The sequence below is a fragment of the Stomoxys calcitrans genome, chromosome 4, assembly GCF_963082655.1.
Source record: "Stomoxys calcitrans chromosome 4, idStoCalc2.1, whole genome shotgun sequence".
NCBI classification, from domain to species: Eukaryota; Metazoa; Arthropoda; class Insecta; order Diptera; family Muscidae; genus Stomoxys; species Stomoxys calcitrans.
The window spans coordinates 7,531,731-7,554,360 of NC_081555.1; the positions used below are offsets into that span (position 1 = coordinate 7,531,731).

Consider the following 22,630-nt stretch of genomic DNA (forward strand, 5'->3'; position numbering starts at 1 on the left):
CCGAGTTAACTAGTTGAGCCCATAGGGAATGCAATTATTATCCAATTTAGCTGAAATTTTGAACAACGATTTCCACTGACCTTCCATATCCGCTCACATATGGTGATCAGTTTATGTGGCAGCTTTATCAGACTATAGACTGATTGGGACTATATTCGGCAATTATTGGCTGGAGATCATAGGAAAAGTCATTGTGCAAAATTTCAGCCAAATTAGATAGGAATTGCGCTCTCTAAGGGCTTGAGAAGTACAATCAGAAGATCGGTTTATATGGGAGCTATATCAGGTTATAGACCGATTTAGGCCGCACTTGGCACAGATGTTGTAAGTCTTAACAAAACATCAAATGCAAAATTTCAGCCAAATCGGACAATGGGCGCGTTATCTAAATCTGAACCGGTATGACCCATTTACAATCCCCAACAACCTACAAGAATATTAAGCATCTGTGCAAAATTTCAAGCAGCTAACTTTACGCGTTTGACCGCTATCAGGTAAGGCACATGGCAAGAACGACTCAGAACTTCGAAGCGATCAAGAATATATATAATGGGTTACCCAAAAAGTAATTGTGAATTTTTTAAAAGAAAGTAAATGCATTTTTAATAAAACTTAGAATGAACTTTAATCAGATATACTTTTTTTACACTTTTTTTCTAAAGCAAGCTAAAAGTAACAGCCGATAACTGACAGAAGAAAGAATGCAATTACAGAGTCACAAGCTGTAAAAAAATTTGTCAACGCCGACTATATGAAAAATCCGCAATTACTTTTTGGGCAACCCAATACTTTATGGGATCTTAGATCAATATTTCGACGTGCTACAAACGTAATAACTAGATTAGTCCCATCCTATGGTGGTGGCTATAAATTTCCCATTTACTAACGGACTTGAACACTGATTCATCCTTATTTTACTTCATAGCGGGGCTTGACCCGCTTGCACGGATACGAATACGATCACGATGGGCTCATGCAATGGGATCGACAGCGGATGAGCCAAAGGAAATGGCCAACCCTGGCGCTCGCAGATCTTCAGAAGTTTCACCATCAAAAAAGCCCGGTCAAGTGGATCGCTGGCAACCCCAGCACTAGGCACCTACGTGAAGGCCCAATCCACCTCCCCTCTAAAAAAAATTACGATTACAGTAACATCAACATGAAATAATGGAACTGACAACCCTCGGAGACGACCTATGGATTATGATTGGAACATGGAACTTTACAACTCTCACAGAGGCATCAAGACTTTACCAAGTCCAAAACGAGATGTCAAACTACAAACTAGACACCCACGGTTTAAGTGAAGTACGATGGCCGAAATCCGGAACTATGGATCTTCAAGGTGGCTACCACTAAAATTTTTTAGGCAATGAAATTCATCGAATAAATGGGATCGGTCTTTTACTGTCGCCGAAAGCAAAGCGAGCTCTTCTATCATACAATGTTATATCTGAACGCATAATGACGGCAAGATCTTTTCGCAACTCGACTCAGTGACACGCTCTCTACCAAATGGAGACATAAAACTTGTTATGGGAGATTTTAATGCCAAGGTGGGCCATAACAACAATAATCTATAATCAATCATGGAAGGACCTGGCGATACCAGGAATGGCAATGGCTACAGATTGGATGATTTGTGCCTCTTTATTGGAGGCACAAAATTTCCCCAGGAATGAATATCACGCCTCCTCCTCGCCGGTCAGTTCGCAAAGATAAGCGAATATATTTTAATATGCCGCAAATGCAGCTGACATTGGAAACATAGTGGTGTCTAAGAGTCAGTAAAAACAAATGAACGGCAACAATATAAGGCCAACGGCAATAATAAAATATGAGAACGGATCGGAATTAACAACACGACCGCGATGGCGCGGTTTCTTCAGGACTAGCAACCGAGAACATAAGCTCCAACCTTCTTAATCCCCCTGTGCGCCGAAACCCACGCAGGGATATATCTACAGCCCCACCCACCTGCGAAGAAATTTAGGTCGTTCTGGTCTCACTCAAAAACGGCAAATTAGCCGGCTCTGATAATAAACCTGCAGAACTGTTGCGGTATGGGGTATACTCCGTAGCTCAAACGATCACCGCAATAATCGGGGAGGCCTGGGATACAAACGCTGTCCCCTCGGAATGGAAGAAAGGGATCATGGTCACAATCCCATAGACGGGTAACCTCGCCCAATGTAAAAACTGGAGGGGTATTACATTGCAAAACGCATTAAATAAAGTGATGGCAAGTCTTCTTCTGTGCGTATTTTGCTTGCACTTGAGAGCATTTTTAGGAAGAAACAGGCATGTTTTCGGCCAGGACGTTCTTGTGCCGACCACATTAACTCCCTGCGCATAATAATTGAACAGTCTGCAGAACTTAATTGAACAGTCTGCACACCTATACCATGAAGTCATCGACTACTAGCGTGCTTTGGACACAGTTTCGGGAAGTACAATGTGGAGCACGCTGTTGAATAAGGGCTTGTCTGAAAAAATTGTGACCCTAATTAGAGAGCAGTATAGGAATGCTGAAGTTTCAGTCCGCTGCAATAAAAAAGAGAGATGATCTATCGGGATCGACAAAGGAGTGAAGCAGGATTGCATCCTGTAACCAACGCTATTTTTAATTTTATTAGACTCCGTATTATAAGGAACTAATGCCGATGCACCCTATGGCATACGCTGGGGTATTAATGACTTCCTCGGAGACATCGGCTACGCTAATCATATATGCCTCTTTGCGCATCGCTTCAAGCACATAAAGGTGAAACTGGAACGAGTGAATGAAAATGCTGCTTAAGTAGGCCTGAGAATAAACATAGCAAATACCAAATTGATGAGGATAGGAACATCAAATCTAAGACCGCTCACTATAAACGACCATATCATTGAAGGGGTTGACGTCTTTTCCTATCTTGACAACAAAATAACAAAGGACGGAGAATCAGAGGCAGACATGCGCGTACGTTTCAATAAGGCTAGAAGTAAATGCAAATGCAAATTTTTCCCATCCACATTCCACTAAGGAACAGGGCCAAACTTCTCACATATCAATGAGTGCAGTCCGATTTAAGTTTTAAGCTCAATGATAAGGGACCTCCTCTTAATTTAATTTAATTTGGAGAGAAGTTTTACATGACATAGTACCTCACAAATGTTGCCAGCATTAGGAGGGGAAAACCAATGCTGAAAATCTTTCTGATGGTCTCGCCCGGATTCGAACCCAGGCGATCAGCGTCATATGCGGACACGCTAACCTCTGCACTACAGAGACCTCTGTAAGGCTAGAAGCGCCTCAACAAAGTTTGGAGATGCAGTGACATCACACATAATACAAAAGTCAAGATCATCAATAGTAGTGTGAAATCCATTTTATAATATGGTTGTACAACTTGGAGCTTGACACAAGCGACTACCGCAAAGTCCAAGTTTTCATAAATCTCTGCCTATGACAAATATTTAAAATTTTCTGGTCAACCCGTATTTCAAATGAAGAATTGCAAATAAGAACAAAGACATCTCCTGGCGATGTAGAATTCCGGAAGAACTACGCCGACCGCGCGATGGTATAGAGAGAAATGTCCCAAACTGGAACCCGCAAGGACAGCGAGGGAGGGGACGCCCGAAGACACATCCGCTGTACTAAAAGAGAGTTGGAATCAACCTATAAATCGTTGAATCAAGCCAAGGCTTTGGCCAAGATAGAGCTTACTATTGGCCATATTTTATTGTAATATATTAAATATACTATAATTGAAGATAAATATTATATATATATATATATATATATATATATATATATATATATTATTACAAAAGATTTGGACAAAAACTTTTTCATGATTCCTAAAGTACTTGGCTTACAAGTTTTAAGGTCCTGTAATTTATTCCCACCTAAAGCTTTTATGTCAAGCTTTCTTTGGCATACTTTCAGGAGAAATGTTTTGTTTAATTTACTAGACCAACAACCCATTTGGTCTAGTAAATTTATTCAATGTTGTCAATCTTAAAATTAATCAAATTTTTGGAAGAATTTTTAAAAATATTCAAAAAAAATTTTTAACTTTAAGGTATGACCACCATTTAAATATTGTAGCATACATTTGGGGTCTTCTCAATCTTTAAATACTTTAAATAGTTTATTTTAAATCTTTTGTTTTGGTTTTCTATAAAATTATATTTTAGTTACCAAAATTCAATTCGTTTTTTCGTTGGTCAGTTTGAATAGTCACCTTTGCCCCTTATCATGCTCATAAGGCTAAAAAAACTACCAACATAAATAATGTAGCATACATTTTGGGGTCTTCTAAATCTTTAATAACATACTTAAATATTTTATTTGAAATATTTTAGTTGAAATTGTTTTGGTTTTCTATAAAACTATATTTTAGTTTCCAAAATTTGGTGCGTTTTTTCGTTGCTCAGGTTGACTAGTCACCTTTGCCCCTCATGCTCATAAGGCTAAAAAAAAACTACCAACATCTATAGTTGAAGAGTAGAGGAATATACTTGAAGATTGCAATATATAAAATTTTTATAGGCAAACATACCTCCAAACACACACACACACTCATATAGAGCCATTTACAAATACTACAAACTCAGACTATTTTTAACTGGGCATGTTCTCAACGACCTAGTTCGTTCATTCGTTTGTTGGTTCATTCGTTCCTTCATATTTGTATCCTGTTGGTTTTTTTTCTGCTTTTAGTAAAATATCATTCATTTGATACTATATGAGTTTGGTTTTTCTCTACTATCAGCATCGTTTCATCATCAGCATCATCATCGTCATGTATTTACTCTTTGGCTGTCAATATTTGTTCAAGTCCTTAACGTTCTACTCTTCTATGTATAGTCGTCTAACGTTTTTTGATGAGTCTACTATTGCATAGCCTAGCCTAGCTGCTGATGATGAATTTGTTGTAGTTGAATATATTTCGCTGTTTTTTATGGTTTTATGGTAGTTTTTTTTTTTTTTTTTTTTTTTTTTTGAGAAACATTCGGTGCTTGCACGTACGTGTACATTCGAGGAGGCCTGAAACTATTTTCATTAAAATTTTTGTAGAAATATTAGAAAAGTTGGTAAATTTTTATTGACTTTTTGCCATTAGAATACCCCGAGAGCTGGGTGAGGAGTCGCCCAAGGGGGGTTGGCAGGCAATGTGTTGTTCATTTTTGATGGTTATTTGCTGAAATGCCTAAAAATATGCAAACGTTTTATCAAACACATGAACTCATCTAAAATGTATGCTATGCTTTTTACTTTGCTGTGTTTGAGAGTAACGAAAATTTAATAACATTTCAATGCAAATAAATAAATATGTAATAAACCCCAAAAAATGAAAGATAAGTAAACCAGTTCGCAATTAAACCGCATATAAGCCATAATTTTCATATTTGGTAACCTCGAAGAAAGTTTAGAGGAAAATGGAATTAAACGTTAATATCAAACCTGTGAAGGTTAGATAAAAGCAATGTTATTAAGTGAGTATTGCAAAGAGTAAAAAAAATCAGCCTAATTTTCCTTAACACAATGTAAATTAATTTGCAATCTATGTACGAATAAATCCGGGATAACTATAAGCACCACACAGGCTGGAACTCCGACTTTTGTGGTGTCCATCGTTATCAATGGCCAACATCAGCGTCTGTTCCCAGTTTGGGGGCGGATGGAGGCTAGAGTCGGATCTTGGAGCAAGTGGCTCGCGACAACGAGGGATACATGTGCGATTCCACAAAACCCATGCGGTTGGGGTGCAGAGCCACTAACCCGCCCCGAAGACTATAAGATTCACAAAGGACTAGTAAAAACGGATCCCCCTAACGTTGACGACACACGCAAACGAAAAAAGACCATGATTTACGGATTTGCATCTGGAATGTCCGCACTCTCTAAAGAGAGGGTGCAGTATACGTACTGGTGGATGAATTATAGAAGTACAAGGCAGATATTACCGCCTTACAGGAAGTGCGATGGACCGGGAATGAACTAAATCATAGCTGCCGTTACACGAGGCATGATTTGGGCTGTGGATTTGTGGTTAGTCGGAGACTGAAACACCCTGACTCAAGCTTTACTCCGTAGGATGAGAGGCTAGCCACAATCCGCATAAAAGCCAAATTCTTCAACATCAGCCTTATTTGTGCCCATGCCCTTACGGATGACAAGGACGAGCAGACCAACGATATTTTCTACGAGCGCCTAAGGAGAGAATATGGCCGCTGCCCGGCCCATTAAATTAAAATCGTCTTGGGAGAATTTAATGTGAACATAGGGAAGGAAGACATATTTGATCTAACAGTCAGAGTAATAGCTTTGTTCTCTTACGATCCGGATCACCCCATAGGATTTTCGCGGTCCTACCGACTGTTTCGCTGTTCCACAGTGTACTACGTCGACCCGAAAGACTTCGGGTTAACCAAGTTTATCGATGGCAGTTCTTTGGCCTTCACTGCCAAATCGTCAGCCCTTTAATCACCCTTTACTTCGTTATGGCCCGGCACCCATACGATGCGGATTGTGCCATCAATCTCCTATCTCCATTAATCTCCTTCTTACACTGCAAGACTGTTCGTGCCCTTACCGTCCTGATTGTTATTGCCCTTGTGGCCATTTTACAGTAACTTAAAAAAATCTTTTGTACTTATAAAATATATATAGAACTATATATAAAGATTTTAATAAGATGTTCCAAATCATGATTTAATTTTTTTAATGGACGATTTAAAATAAAAAATACTTTAGTTTATCTTAAAAGAGTTTTAATTCCTCTCACCCCAAAAGTATGCTTTAGATTTGTTTTTATGATAACAGCCTGAAAATCCAATTTGAAACTTCAGTGATGCATAATAATTTAAGTGTCTAGCAAATATTTACTTTTGAATTTATTTTTTCCTGAATTTGACTAAAAGAAACAATAATTCCTTCTACTTATTTGTCTATTAGCAAAATTGCCAATGTCATTTCTGTTCCCCTTTTTTTTTTGTTAAAACGGTAGAATATCCTTGGAGATTAATTTCATGGTGTTTACAAACAAAACCCTCCGCGTTTTGATACTTTGTTTCATTGTCTATTGTTGGGGCCAGTAAAATATAGCAAATAAGAGAATTTATTTTCTTACAATACCAACCAAAATTCCAATATTAACATAAAAAGCGTCATAAAATCACCCCTGTTAAGAAATAGCTGAGACAAAAATAACCATAAGGTCCTTTAAGCATGTTTTTGCTAAAAATGCTGAGGGTTTCTTTTTAGCTTGTGGACTGTCATGAAAGTAAATGCATTTGCATATCGCGAAATGTTGACTTATAATCAAAGAATAAATATTGTTTTTGTGTCTGCAAAAGAGATTTGTCTTCGAAGGCGAATATTTATTTACACTATTATTTTTTGAGGCGAAGGATAAGATTAGAAGTCAGCTGATATGCACCGAAACAAAAATTTAAGGAATTTTTTCATAATTTATTTTTTACATATTTTTTATGAACTGGAATATTTGAACAAGTTCTTATATTGAAGAGTAAGCCATTATATTTCTGAAAATATGTAAGAATTTTTAAAATCCAATATAATTTTCTTAATTTCCCTACTTTTTGCCTTCTTTATTGCTCTTTTCTCGGCAAACTCTCTCATATTAAAGACCACATGTAGTGGGTGTCTATAACTGATACGCAAACAAGTAAAATTGCCATTAAGTTCGGCCGGCCCGGGCCGTGAGAATCAAATGAGCAATTTATTGCAATATTTCTTAAAATCGGACGAACATATATATGGGAGTTACAATTAAATCTGAACCGATTTCAAGCCAACTTCTCAGATATTATGAGTAATCGTCGATTAAAGAGTTGTGCGAAATTTTGGCAATATTGGTCAATTCATGCGCGTGCTGTGACTCTAGAAGTTAAAATCGGGAGACATACATATATGGCAGCTTATCTAACTCTAAGCCGATTTCTAGGAAATTCACCAGTAATGTCGAGATTCAAAATCCTTCTTACCAAATTTCGAGAGAATCGGTAAACAAATGATCATTTTATTGCATTATTACTGCAAATCGGACGAAAATTTCGACCTGTAATTTGTACACACATTAACATAGACTGACGGACATAGCTAAATCGAATCAGAAAGTGATTCGGTACACTTATCTCTTCCTTCTGGGTGTTACAAACTAATGCACTAAGTTATGATACCCTGTACTATAGTTGTGGTGTAGGGTATAATCACCGGGAATTAAGTTAGGGGACCGGTCGCTGATCACTGAAAACCGGTGAAATCACTAGTTTGGGGCCGGTTCAAAGTCCTGCAGGGATTAGTACTGGAATGTAAGAAGGAAATTAACGCCTTCTCTGAGGATGGCACGATCCGCATCGTTTGAGCGCCGGCCCATAGTGGAGTAAATTGGAATGAGAAAGCACACGATTTGGCAGTGAAGGCCAGAGAACTGCTGTCAATAAACTTGGTTAACCCGAAGCCTTTCGGGTCGACGCAGTCCTAGTAAAAAGTGTGGGCGACGAATGCGCAAGCAACCCTGTGGAACAGCGAAACGGTCAGTAGGATGGCGAAAATCCTATGGGGAGACTCAGGTAGTGAGAAGGCAAGGATTTTACTAAAAGGAAGTAAGCAGGAGCTCAGTATAGCTCTCGGTACCATAACGGGACACATAAGAGTACGAGCTCACTTATAAAAAAATCTGTGCGGAAAGTGGTGGCATGTGTAGGGCAAGTGTGGAGCATTTGCTATGTTATTGCCCGGCTTTCGCATCTAACAGACACCGGCACTAAGGTGGGGACACAATACCAGACATGAACCAACTTAGGGGCGTGGCATGGAAAACAATGTAAGAATTTTGTAATTAGCACTGAATTCCTAAGCTGGATTTTCTTTTTCGAGGTTACTTTTTTAGTATTTAGAGCTCACAACAACCTGATTACTGGCTTAGGTGTATGTCCATAGTGGCATGAGGAGGATTAACACCTCAGATCGGCTTATACGGCATCAATATCAGGTTATGGACCGATTTGAACTAATCTTAGCACAGTTGTTGGAAGTCACAATAAAACACCTCATGCAAAATTTCAGCCAAATCGGATAATAATTGCGTCCTCTAGTGGCTCAAGAAGTCAAGACCCCAGATAGGTTTATATGACAGCTATACGAGGTAATGGACCGATTTTAACCGTACTCAGCACAGTTGTTGGACGTCATAATAAACTACCTCGTGCAAAATTTCAAATCGGATAAGAATTGTGCCCTCTAGCGGCTCAAGAAGTCAAAATCCCAGATCGGTTTATATGGCAGCTATATCAAAACGTGAACCGATATAGCCCATTTACAATCCCAACCGCCCTACACAAACAAGAAGTATTTGTGCAAAATTTCAAGCAGCTAGCTTAACTCCTTCGAGAGTTAGCGTGCTTTCGACAGACGGACGGACATGGCTAGTTCGACTTAAAATGTCATAACGATCAAGAATATAAACTTTATGGGGTCTTGGACAAATATTTCGAGGAGTTACAAACAGAATGACGAAATTAGTATATCCCTATCCTATAGTGGAGGGTATAAAAAACTGAAATAAATGTAAATTTTTCATATTTAGGAAAAATTCCTTCCTTTAATGCATGAATCTGTTCATATGTTACACTTCTGGAGTACATATATACCATGTACGCGTTCAAATTTTCATTCTCTCTCGCACAATAAACTAGTATTTCTTCGATTATGAACTGGCTTCATAATATACAGAAATTCGAACATTGGCAACACTTTTTGAACTTTACTAACTTACTTAAATTGGCTATGACAGAATATTTGTTACACTAGAATAGCGTTCCAAGCGCCTCGAACTTTTGCGCTCATTCCAAAAATCTATGACACCAAGTTTCGAGGTGTCTCCCACCATTTGATCTTTCCATCGGGCTTTTGGTCGCATCGGTTTGCGTGTATTACCGTGTTTGCCTTTAAAATACATCTTTGCCGGAGCTTCTTCATCCATTCTGACAACATGACATCTGACATCTTCCGCGCTCATTCCAAAAATCTATGACACCAAGTTTCGAGGTGTCTCCCACCATTTGATCTTTCCATCGGGCTTTTGGTCGCATCGGTTTGCGTGTACCACCGTGTTTGCCTTCAAAAGACTTCTTTGCTGGAGCTTCTTCATCCATTCTGAAAACATGACCTCGCCAACGCAGCCGTTGTATTTTGATATGCTATCGTCGTCATACCGCTCGTGGTAAATACGACCTCTATATTTTCTATTACCTCAAACTGGTCCATATAGTTTATGAAGAATCTTTCTCTCAAACACTCCAAGCACTGCCCCATCTGCTTTCACAAGTACCTTTGCCTCCGAACCATATAACAGCACGGGTAGTATCAGTGTCTTGTAATCTTCGTCTGTCGAAAGATGGCCTGGTTTCTAAACTGCTTACTTAATCCAAAGTAGCATCTGTTTGACAGTATTATTCTTCACTTTATTTCAAATCTGGTGTTATTCTTTTTGCTTATGACGGTGCCAAGGTAGACAGAAGTTGATGATTATCTCAAGTTGTGGCTCCCAACTTTATTTATTTTCTTTATCTGATGAGTTGTACAAGGCTTTTTGGGAGTTGAAACCATCGATTTCGTCTTATCTCCATTTACAGCTAGAGCCATTTTCACTGACTCTCTTTCAATTCTCTCAAAGGCTGCAGTTACTACTTTCGGTGACCGATCTATAATATCGATGTCGTCGGCATAGGCGAGTAGCATGTGTTCTCTTGTGATTAGTGCGCCATATCTATTTACATAATCTTCTTCTCACTTTTTGAACACTATTCATAAAATACATAATTTTTTTCTGTGTAGTAGAAGTTCTATTGGGTTGCCCAAAAAGAAATTGCGGATTTTTCATATAGTCGGCGTTGACAAATTTTTTCACAGCTTGTGACTCTGTAATTGCATTCTTTCTTCTGTCAGTTATCGGCTGTTACTTTTAGCTTGCTTTAGAAAAAAAAAGTGTAAAAAAGTATATTTCATTAAAGCTCATTCTAAGTTTTATTAAAAATGCATTTACTTTCTTTTAAAAAATCCGCAATTACTTTTTGGGCAACCCAATATATTGAGATATAGAACTATCTTCAAATAGATTTCTTTTAGATCAGGGGAAGGTACGTGTTTAAAAACCTAGAGTACACCCTTAACACTGGAAACCACACTTAATTGGCTACCCTATGACTACATTCTGCATTCTTTCTATTGAGTTATTCTCTGCCACTATTTCTATAAACGAATCATGTGCAATTATCTTCTTTTTTATGATAGATTTCTAACTCTGAACTACAATACATCTAAAGATAATCTTGAAATGAATTGCCACCATGTATGTATTCGTTGCCACCCTGAGACACGGGATTATTGTAATCAGTTCATATACCCGATAACAATATATCAAGCTTCAATGAATTTCAATACTTGAAAACCTTCTCATTGAGATCTTCACAAACCGTATTCAGCCTCTACCAAGTGTCAATAAGAAGTTTTACTTAAGGGTGCACAGAAAACCAGGAAATGCTTTCGTCCACAAACAATAGCGCCACACTTCCCTTCGTTTGAAGAAATTCCCCAAAATACACCCATACACAAAAACAACCAAAAGCGGGGAATAATAATCACAATAAAGGCGATAAGTAGAGCGTCAATAACAATCATCCAAAAAAAAGGAAGAAAATATAATACATCAAACATATTTAACTTTTAGCTTTATTGCGTTCCCCTCTGCTAACATTTGAGGGAATTGTTGTGGCCTTTTTTTCGGCGTGTGAAAAAGAAAATCACTTCAGACCAAGGGGGGGAGGAAGCAAACATAAAGGAAAAAACAACCTCAAAAACAAAGTAAGAGTATGGTCTTGTTGTTAAGGTTGTAATATAAAACTTTGGCGGCAGTATCAATAGCATTTTAATTGTATTTTAAGGGCTTTAGCGCCTTAGTTTGCTTGGCAGAGACTTGAGGGGGAGATGGCTTTGGGAGAAAATTATATTAACACATAAACATTTTTTAATTGAAATTTAAAAAAATAAGCAGGATTTTGTTTCTCTTAAGTTTTCGTAACTGAAGTCTTTGCCGACAAAGTTGTTAAAGCGTTAACCAAAATTAAGTACCGCCAATGAAGCCTGAAATAATGGCATTCTAATCAGCAACAAAGCAAGGAGGCTATGGGTTGCCTCATTACAATTTTGAATTAATAAGGTCACGCCAGCGAGTAAATTCGAGAGACGACTGAAAATGAGACATCAATGATTTAGAAGTAAATGGATGACATCAAGTGATAATGAAGTTAAAGAAAATTCAGCCAATAAAGAAGAGGAAATTTTGGGGTAATAGTAAGTGTGTTCGTGTACTCAAAATTTGTGCAAATTTGCACAAATTGTTACTGGAAGTCGTTCGAGTACTTTACATGCCAGCAGAAGAGAGCAGGAGGGTGCGTCAGAGCAAGCCAAATTGTGAGAGTTTGATAATTGAGGGCTTTCTACTGGAGGTTTTCTTCGCAACAGAAATTTGTAGCATCGGACAGCTGTTTTATGAAAACCAGCTGTTTAATTCAAATAAAGAGCAAAAGAGAGTAAAAGCTATTCTTACTTTTCTCCAATTTTTTACTGGCATATTTTTAGGGCATAGTACTCGAACGGACTTATTATAAAATTATGTGAAAGGGGTAAAATAATATTTTGCATACAAATTTATGTATCGGCTGTAGCGATGTTCACGACCTTTTCGCAGAGGATGGTGCCCTCGATGGATATAGGGCACCCCATTTTGTAATAACCGTGAGAGGGTGGACCTTCCCCCTCACCACAATTTTTAAAAACGCTAGATCTCTGGTTGCATCGATTTAAGCGAAATTTTCTATGCCCCATTTGGTATACACAAACAAAAAAATGGTGTACAATTCTTATTCTCCTGCAAATTTTTACTGTAAAAATACGCAAAGTAAATATACGAGTAAAAGCCATTTTTACTCTTTTCCAATTTTTTACTGGCATATTTTTAGGGGAGTAGAACTAGAACAGACTTATTATAAAATTATGTGAAAGATGTTAAATAATCTTTTGCATACCAATTTATTTATCGGCTGGACCGATGCACATGAAATTTTCACAGATGGTAGAGGATGGTCCTCCCGATGGATATAGGGTACCCCATTTTGTAATATCCGCGAGAGGGGCGGACCCTCTCCTCACCACATCGATTGGTGATGGATGCATCGATTTAAGGGAATTTATGTATGCCCCATTATAGTAGCCCAACAACACAAAATTGGTGTTAAACTATGTAGTCTAATAACCGTGGGTGCCGCTAAACCATAAAACCCACCCAAACGGACATGTTTACCGATTAGGGTAATATGGATATCAAATGAAAGGTGTTTAAAGGTATAGTACGAACTTGATACCAAAAAAAAAATTAAAACCATTAAGAAAAGACAAAAGTCAGGCGATGCCGACTGTATAATATCCTACACCTACCCTATAAGTACAAAGTAGGAGCTACATCTAATTCTGAATTAATTTTGATGGACCTCGGCGCATGTGTATCTTAAGTAAAGGTAACAAAAATTTTCATCAAAAATAAAATTTTAAAAAAATTTTCTTATATTAAAAATTATATTTGTGTCCTTATAGACACGATTAGGATCTCTCCAAGGGACGAAAATCCTGTGAGGAGATCTGGATCGTTAGAAAACGAGGCTATTACCGATTACTGCCTTGGGTGTATACCCATAGTGGCATAGGGCGTATTAATATTTGCACCCTCTTTTGAACCTAACTTAACCTAACCTATGAAAATTTGAAATGTTCATCGATTTTTTACTTTTGTGTAGCAAATAAAATGTTTTGAAAGTAGATACGAATCTGCTATAAATACGGCGGGGGTCGTCCCACCCAACAAATTTCCCAACAGTGCTTGCTTACCGATTGGGGCCATATGAAAGTTTCGCGAAGGTATCTAGGAGGCTTCCCACCCTTAACAAACTCCTCACAGATAGTACCACACCTGAAAGGGAGGCGGACTCTCCCTCTAAACAGGTCCCGGTGGGTGAGAAGGTCCCTAGGGATCATGTTCAATTTGAAAAATGCGTTTTCATATAAAATTCCATACAATAAGTACTTCGGCAACGGATGATCCAACCGTCGGAGGTTTAATGGTATGGTACCCCAAAAACATGAAACATGAAAAACATGACCATGACCCATGACCCTGATATAAATATTAAGCAATCGGGGTCTTATGAAATTTATGCCAGTTGTCTGGGGAAAAAATATCCCTAAACTGACATATAAACTGACTGGAGCAATGTGCAATTCAAATAAGAGATCTTTACAGATAGAGTACGAATCTGATATTACCACTGGGAATCGTATATCTGTTGTGCCATTCTATCAAAAAAAACTCCCCAACTAGAGAAGTGGACAGATCAAAACTTAGAAAGGTCTTAGAGAGTAATAGGACGGATCCTCCCACACTTGGAAACTAAAAGCAAAAACTCCAAATTTGGGGAGGGGTCTCTGGGGAACGCCCCACCCACAAAATCCACCAAAATGATATATGGACCAATCACGGCATTACGGTAAAATTGTCTAAGGAAATAAAAATGTTGACAATCTTTTTTAGTCAAATACATGCTATGCTTAATACTCTAGCCTCCCTCCTGAGACTTTTTACTTCCAATCTCACTCCTTGAATTAAATTGATTTATGTTGAAAATCCATTAACAAGCGACTGTCATCAGAGCATTCATTTATTCACTCGTTCACTCTATTTGCTTCGATTTGGTAATGCGTTTGGATTTTTATTATCCTTTTAAATGAAATCTATAATTTCCTTTACTACTAATCATTGGCATCACTTAATGGCCCCTTCCGTTTCCGTTACAAACACTCGTTATGCCATAGACTGGCTTTTAGCCACCGCTCACCTTCACCGATTCGTAATAAAGGGAAGGCAATCGTTTCTGCTTTGGCAGCCATACAATAATTGTGTCTTTATTTTCTATGGCAAAGGAGGAGGCTAAGTAAGCACGCCTTCCAATTACAAATCTATTTTGGAAAATTTTCGCAACCCACTCTCTCTCTCTCTCCCTTTCTGGTCTGTTCTCCATAAAGTACTCCAATGCAGACAAAATACAAAAGATAATCTGTTCGAACAACTTCCGTTTCGTGCGTTCTTGCTATGGCAAAAACCCAAGCGCAGGCCTGTCTGCAAATGAAATGTTGTGATATATGGCCTGTTTTACCCGTACCCCCGAAATCAATTTTTGGAGCGGTAGCAAAGGTAAAACTTCAAGTTGAAGACGTAGAAGGAAAGTAAGTCTTGGAAAGCCTTGGCCATAGTAAGTCATTTTGTTGCGAAAACCTTTGGTTTGAGCTTTTCACTTTGGCCAATGTCTGCTAAAAGGATTTAGTTGTTTGGCTATAATTGCTGGCAATTGTTGAATTATATTTTTAGTTTTTCTCTTTCTTTTTGCTCTTTGAAGAAGATGCGGAATGGGAACCAGAAAAACGCACCATAAAAGTTAGAAAATCAACAGACTATAGCCATCCTTACAGTCAGACATATTCTACTTGGAAATGTTTTCCCTAAGAATTGCAAAACAATAAAGACATTTAAATTACCGGATATGTCCAAGAACAAGAACAGCAGGGTGTTGTTATTAAAAGAAAAAAAATTGAAAAAAAAGAAATAAATAAAAAGCAAACCTCCTTCAATGAAAACAAACCCCTACTCCAAAAAGCAAGAAAAAAACCCACCTTTAAAGAATCTTGTAAAAGACCTAAAACTATATTTTGTATTTATCACTTCAAGGAAGAGTTTTTGCAAAAATAAATTTTCATAGAAAATTTTATCAAAATATGATTTTTGCAGAAAATGTTGCCAACATTATTTAAAAAAATTTTTTTTTGTAGAAATTTCGTTTTGAAATTACAAATGGGATATATCGGTTCAGATTTAGATATAGCTCCCATATAAACCGATCTCCCGATTTGACTTCTTGAGCCTTTACAAGCCGTAAGTTTTGTCCGATTTCTTTGAAATTGAGCATGTAGTGTTCTGTTACGACTTCCAAAAACTGTGGCAAGTACGGTCCAAATCGGACCTATCTTTCGATAGCCCATTAGCCCATAACACCCGCAAGTTTGAAACAGTGAGTTGCAATAGTCCTCCCAATATCGGGTTCGAATATGGTCCATATCGGACTATATTTAGATATAACTGCCTTCGAGACCTATATGCCGATTTGAGGTCTGACGCTAATACGAACCGCATTTATTATTTGAATTCGCTGAAACGTGAAACAGTGGGTTGCACTAGGCCCCCTGATATCCGCCCTAAATAAGATCCATCTCAGACCATATTTAGGTATAACCGCATGTAGCCCGACCTGCCGATTTAGGGTCGTAGGCACAAACAGGCGCATTTATTGCCCGAATTCGTTAAAATTTGAAATGATGATTTGCATTAGTGTCGTCTTGAGATCATAGAAGGCACAATTTTTATCCGATTTTGTAGAAATTTTCCAGGGAATTTTAGTAACTCTTCCAAAAATATTGCTAATCGGACTTCTTCTGAATTTATTTTATTTTATTTCATATCATTTCATTCATTTCATTTCATATCATTTCAAATCATTTCATATCATTTCATATCATTTCATATCATTTCATATCATTTCATTTCATATCATTTCATATCATATCATTTCATATCATTTCATATCATATCATTTCATATCATTTCATATCATTTCATATCATTTCATATCATTTCATATCATTTCATATCATATCATTCATTTAATTCATTTCATTCATTTTATTCATTTCATTCATTTCATTCATTTCATTCATTTCATTCATTTCATTCATTTCATTCATTTCATTCATTTCATTCATTTCATTCATTTCATTCATTTCATTTATTTCATTCATTTCATTCATTTCATTTATTTCATTCATTTCATTCATTTCATTCATTTCATTCATTTCATTCATTTCATATCATTTCATATCATTTCATTCATTTCATTCATTTTATTCATTTCATTCATTTTATTAATTTTATTCACTACATTCATTACATTCATTTTATTCATTTCATTAATTTTATTCATTTTATTCATTTCATTCATTTTATTCATTTCATTAATTTTATTCATTTCATTAATTTTATTCATTTCATTAATTTCATTCCTTTCCTTAATTTCATTCATTTCATTCATTTCATTCCTTTCATTCATTTCATTCCTTTCATTCATTTCATTCATTTCATTCATTTCATTCATTTCATTCATTTCATTCATTTCATTCATTTCATTCATTTCATTAATTTCATTTAATTCATTCATTTCATTCATTTCATCCATTTCATTCATTTCATTCATTTCATTCATTTCATTCATTTCATTCATTTCATTCATTTCATTCATTTCATTCATTTCATTCATTTCATATCATTTCATATCATTTCATATCATTTCATATCTTTTCATTCATTTCATTAATTTCATTCGTTTCATTCATTTCATTCATTTAATTCATTTAATTCATTTCATGCATTTCATTCATTTCAATCATTTCATTCATTTCATTCGTTTCATTCATTTCATATCATTTCATATCATTTCATATCATTTCATTCATTTCATTCATTTCATTCGTTTCATTCATTTCATTGATTTCATTGATTTCATTGATTTCATTCATTTCATTCATTTCATTCATTTTATTCATTTTATTCATTTTATTCATTTTATTCATTTTATTCATTTCATTACATTTCATTCCATTTTATTTTATTTTTTTTTATTTTATTTTTTATATTATTATCTTTTGTTTATTTATAATATTCTATATTATATTTTATTTTTTTGGTTTTATTGCATTTTATTTTATTTGATTTCGTTTTGGTTTGTTTTATTTTATTTTGGTTTTTTTTATTCCATTCTTTTTTTGTTATTTTTGGTTTTTTTTTCATAACAAAAAAATTATTGACAATTTTTCAACTTAAATTTTATTCATCTTCTTTAAGCAAACATCCACGATAACTTGGAGGATTTTGTTTTTAAATGACAGCTTAAACTTTTACAGAAGATCATAATGCTGACGTATGTTCCTTACATTGCATCTCTCTCCCCCAAAAATGTTGATGTTTAGATATGCACTTCATTCACACACAAGATGATACAGTGGCAGTGCAGCTATATAACTAACCATAGCAAAAGATATTTTCCTCAACCAAAGCAAAAAGAAAAGTCCAAACAGCAGGCGAAGACTCCAGAACATGTTATTTTCTTATACAAAAGAAAGTTTATAAAGTGTAAATTTCCTAGAAGTAGCTGGAGATATCAAAAAAGAACACAAAACAAAACTTTCAAACAGACCATATGAGAATTACATATGGCCAAGGCAAAATATTTGTTTTTTTTTAATTTTTGGAATAAGAAAAAAACAATTCAAAAAAGGTGCAAGAAACTGTAAAGACTTGTAAGAAGTTTATCAGTTTACGTTGAATCCGTAAAGAAATGTTGTTCCGAGTGTCATTTTGACAGCTGTGCATACAAAACAGCTGATGGCGGTTTTGTGCAACTCTCAAGAAGAAGAAGAGAAGTAGTTTCACCTTACCTTTTTTTGTTTTATTTTCTAACGATAAACCATTTTTAAATAAATCAACGCTAATGGCTCTCTTAGGCATTGTTCTCCCATAATGTTTGTTAAGTGTGGCAGGATAATCCTTGAGTTATGCAGTCTTTGACAAGTGATGTGATTTAAACTTTGAAATCTACTCAAAACTATTTTGCACACAAGTTTCCCCATTCCTTTCCCCCCTAAGAAGGCGGACATATGGAAGCGGAAATCAATTCCCTTAAGTGCGTGTGTGTTTACTTCCTGTTACTCTTTTTGTTTTTTTTTGACTAAATTGTGATTGCTGTTCATGTTGGTGTTGTAGTTGTAGTTTTGGTTGTTGGTGCTGATGTTTTAAACAAACACAGCCGTAGGTGTTTTATTTCTTAAACACATGATAAGAATGTCCTTTACATACTTGGTATGAGTGAGTGTGTGTGCAAGCAGGGCTATCTATCCTCTATAAACTATGATTCTATCAGAACTGAGGTTCTATGTTAAGGTCTATGGAAAGAAGAAAGAATGTGATGCCCAGCAAAATAATGGTTTCTTGAAACTTAGCCTGGCCTTCAATGCCAGAACATTGGCAAACACACAAATCTTGTTGAGAAAAAGCAGACGTTTGGTTTACAACGCAGGTAATAATGAACAGTGGTTTGTCTGGGACGTTTACAAAAAATAAACAAGGAAAACGAATTAACCCATTAACGACAAAACTATTCTTCACAATCTATTAAAGTTTGTAATTTGGACTCTTCATTTAAAAGATCATTACAGAATCATCAAGTCTTGATTTTGGGCAACATGTCAGCTCTGTGGGATTTCGGAAGAGGGAAGGTCTCCTTAAGTATTTTAACCAAAATGTTTATATCAGTTCATCATTAAAGCTACAATACGTTGGACTAGGACTCGTACTCTACTTTCGAATATCTTTCATTTGAAACATGTGCTGTCCTGATCCATCAACATGTCCTCTCGGTGGGGTATGGAGGAAGGGGAGGTCCCCTTAATTACTGAACCACAAATGTTTAAATCAGATTTATGCTTTAGGCTACTATGCAGACAAAAACAATAAATCATTTAAGTGAACACCGATTCATATGCGATATTGGGAAATTTGGGTGTAGCGATACCCGAAGTAACCTATTTTTACAACATTCCTATCTATATGATCTAGAGCGTGAGGTCCAGCGCTACAAGAGAGAACCTCTTGATCAAGCGGGTCTAGAAAACATGCATGCAGACACGGTAGAAGATGCGGCAAATAGCTACCGGGTGAATGTGGTCCTTGGAGAACGACCGCCTCCGATTGCACCTGAAGAAACTAGAATAGTTTAGCCGCAGAGTTCCTAAAATTTGCATACTCAATACACTACAACAACAATATTGCTATTCTATTGGGTTTCCCAAAAAGTAATTGCGGATTTTTCAAAAAAAAAAAGGAAAATCCATTTTTAATAAAACTTAGAATGAACTTTAATCAAATATACTTTTCACACTGATAGAAGAAAGAATGCAATTACAGAGTCACAAGCTGTGAAAAAATTTGTCAACGCCGTTTATATGAAAAATCCGCAATTACTTTTTGGGCAACCCAATACAACAACACTGAAAAATTTTAGAAACACGTTGAAAATTTTAATTTTATTTATTTTCCACTCAAATGCCTTTCTTACCTATCTTTTTCCAATCGTTTCACATGTCAGCTCGGTGGGGTTTTGGAAGAGGGGAGGTCCCCAGAGTATATTGACTTTTTAATTTTAGGTCACATTCGATTTTTTTTGGGGTGCAAATAAAAATTTGTAAAATCCGTTGTCTAAGCTGCCAGAGGGGATAGCCTGCTTTCCCTTATCGTGGACCTATCTTTTTCCAATCGTTTCACATGTCAGCTTGGTGGGGTTTTGGGAGAGGGGAGGTCCCCAGAGTATATGGACTTTTTAATTTTAGGTCACATTCGAGTTTTTTGAGTGTAAACAAAAATTTGTAAAATCCGTTGTCTAAGCTGCCAGAGGGGATAGCCTGCTTTCCCTTATCGGGGACCTATCTTTTTTTGATCGGTTCACATGTCAGCTCGGTGGGGTTTTCGGGAAAGGGGAGGTCCCCTCAGTATATTGACTTTTTAGTTTTATGTGACATACAAAAATTTGTAAAATCCGTTGTCTAAGCTGCCAGAGGGGATAGCCTGCTTTCCCTTATCGGGGACTTATCTTTTTCCGATCGGTTCACATGTCAGCTCGGTGGGGTTTTTGGGAAAGGGGAGGTCCCCTCAGTATATTGACTTTTTAGTTTTATGTCACATTCGAGTTTTTTTGAGTGCAAACAAAAATTTTTAAAATCCGTTGTCTAAGCTGGCAGAGGGGATAGCCTGCTTTCCCTTATCGGGGACCTATCTTTTTCCGTTCGGTTCAAATGTCAGCTCGGTGGGGTTTTTGGGAAAGGGGAGGTCCCCTCAGTATATTGACTTTTTAGTTTTATGTCACATACAAAAATTTGTAAAATCCGTTGTCTTAGCTGCCAGAGGGGAGAGCCTGCCTTCCCCTTATCGTGGACCTCAGCTCGGTGGGGTTTTGGAAGAGGGGAGGTCCCCTCAGTATATTGACTTTTTAATTTTATGTTACATTCGAGTTTTTTTGAGTGCAAACAAAAATTTGTAAAATCCGTTATCTAAGCTGCAAGCGGGGGGAGCCTGCCTTCCCCTTTAGATATCAAAAAACTATGTGCCCTATTTAGAACACTTTACTCATTCACACAATCTCTGAAAATTCAATGAAAAATGTCGAAACTAGAAATTTGCAGAAGAATATGTGGCACCGGGAACAAATTGTTTATAATGCTATTTTTTAAATCACGAATTTTAAATGTAAAAAATTTTGATTTGGAACTTACCATTTTTTTCCTGGATTAATGTAGCCTAAAATGAAGAAATAATGAAATTATTTTTATATAACAAATAAAATCCAAGGAATATTTAAACTAAAAATTAGGTTCTCTCGAAATCAATATAGCTTTTAATTCATTCGGCACTCTCGTTAAAAGTTGGGTTTTGGCTTTCCTTAATTTTTTTTGAAAAACTTTAATAACTTTGCTATTTGGCAATATTTACTGTATTTTTGTTTTTTTTTTTAACAATAGTTAAACTTTTTGATCAAAATCACTGTGCTTATGAGCCATAAGTCTTTGAAGGTTTGCTCTAACGTCTTTGAAAATACCTTCCAGTGAATACTACGACTCTAGCAGCGCACAAATATCCCACACCCACAAATCAGAGCCGGATTTCAATAGGTAAACAAAGGGAGGGTTGCGTGTGAATTATTAAAATCTAATAAACCACAAGATTTTTATGTATGACTATGTATGTAAGTGGGAGCAGGATATATTGGAGGAAAACCATGCCATCATTAGGTATAGAAGCAACGTAAAGAAGTTTTGCCAGCAACAGACCAACTATGTTTTGTGGTTGGTCTTTGACGATGCGCGTGTGTGTGTGGGTGAGTGTGCGTGGCTAAAGGATCTTCATTGTATTGAACCTTAAATTAAGTTTGAACTTGTTTGCTAATAATTTTCCTTTTTTTTCCCAATCTAAGGCAGTGGCCCATCTTCCCATCAGCCAACTAACCAACGACTCGAGAACCTTCTTCAACTATGTTTTCCGCTTCCGTGCTGGGTGTTGTTTACATAGGTTAAGTTTAATTTCCTTACAAAACTGGGGGTTTTGTCTAAACTTCCTGGTTGCTTGGGCAGAGGGAGGACGACAAATTCAAACTATGGCAAAGGGTTCTATGCGTGTGTGCTTTGTATGTGTGTGTGTGTTTGGCCATCATAAATTGTCTTATGTTTAGCTAAGTTCTTGTGCCAAGGTGTTGGGTGCGCGTGGGAGTGTTGTTGTGTGTGAGTGTGATTTTTTTTTTATAGTTTGCCAAGAAAAGGTGTGAAAATCTTAAGATTTCAATAGTACTTTCAACA

The 22,630-nt window shown here is 36.5% G+C and overlaps 1 protein-coding gene across 1 annotated transcript in view; it reads right to left on the reverse strand.

The window, feature by feature from the left end:
- LOC106090557 (nuclear pore complex protein Nup88) overlaps positions 1–21,578 on the reverse strand; it is a 188,910-nt gene extending 167,332 nt beyond the window's left edge. The window contains exon 1 of the mRNA XM_059366385.1: positions 21,554–21,578. The gene's annotated coding sequence lies outside the window, so the exon portion shown is untranslated. The remainder of the gene's footprint in view (positions 1–21,553) is intronic.
- Between the last annotated feature and the right edge of the window lie 1,052 nt (positions 21,579–22,630).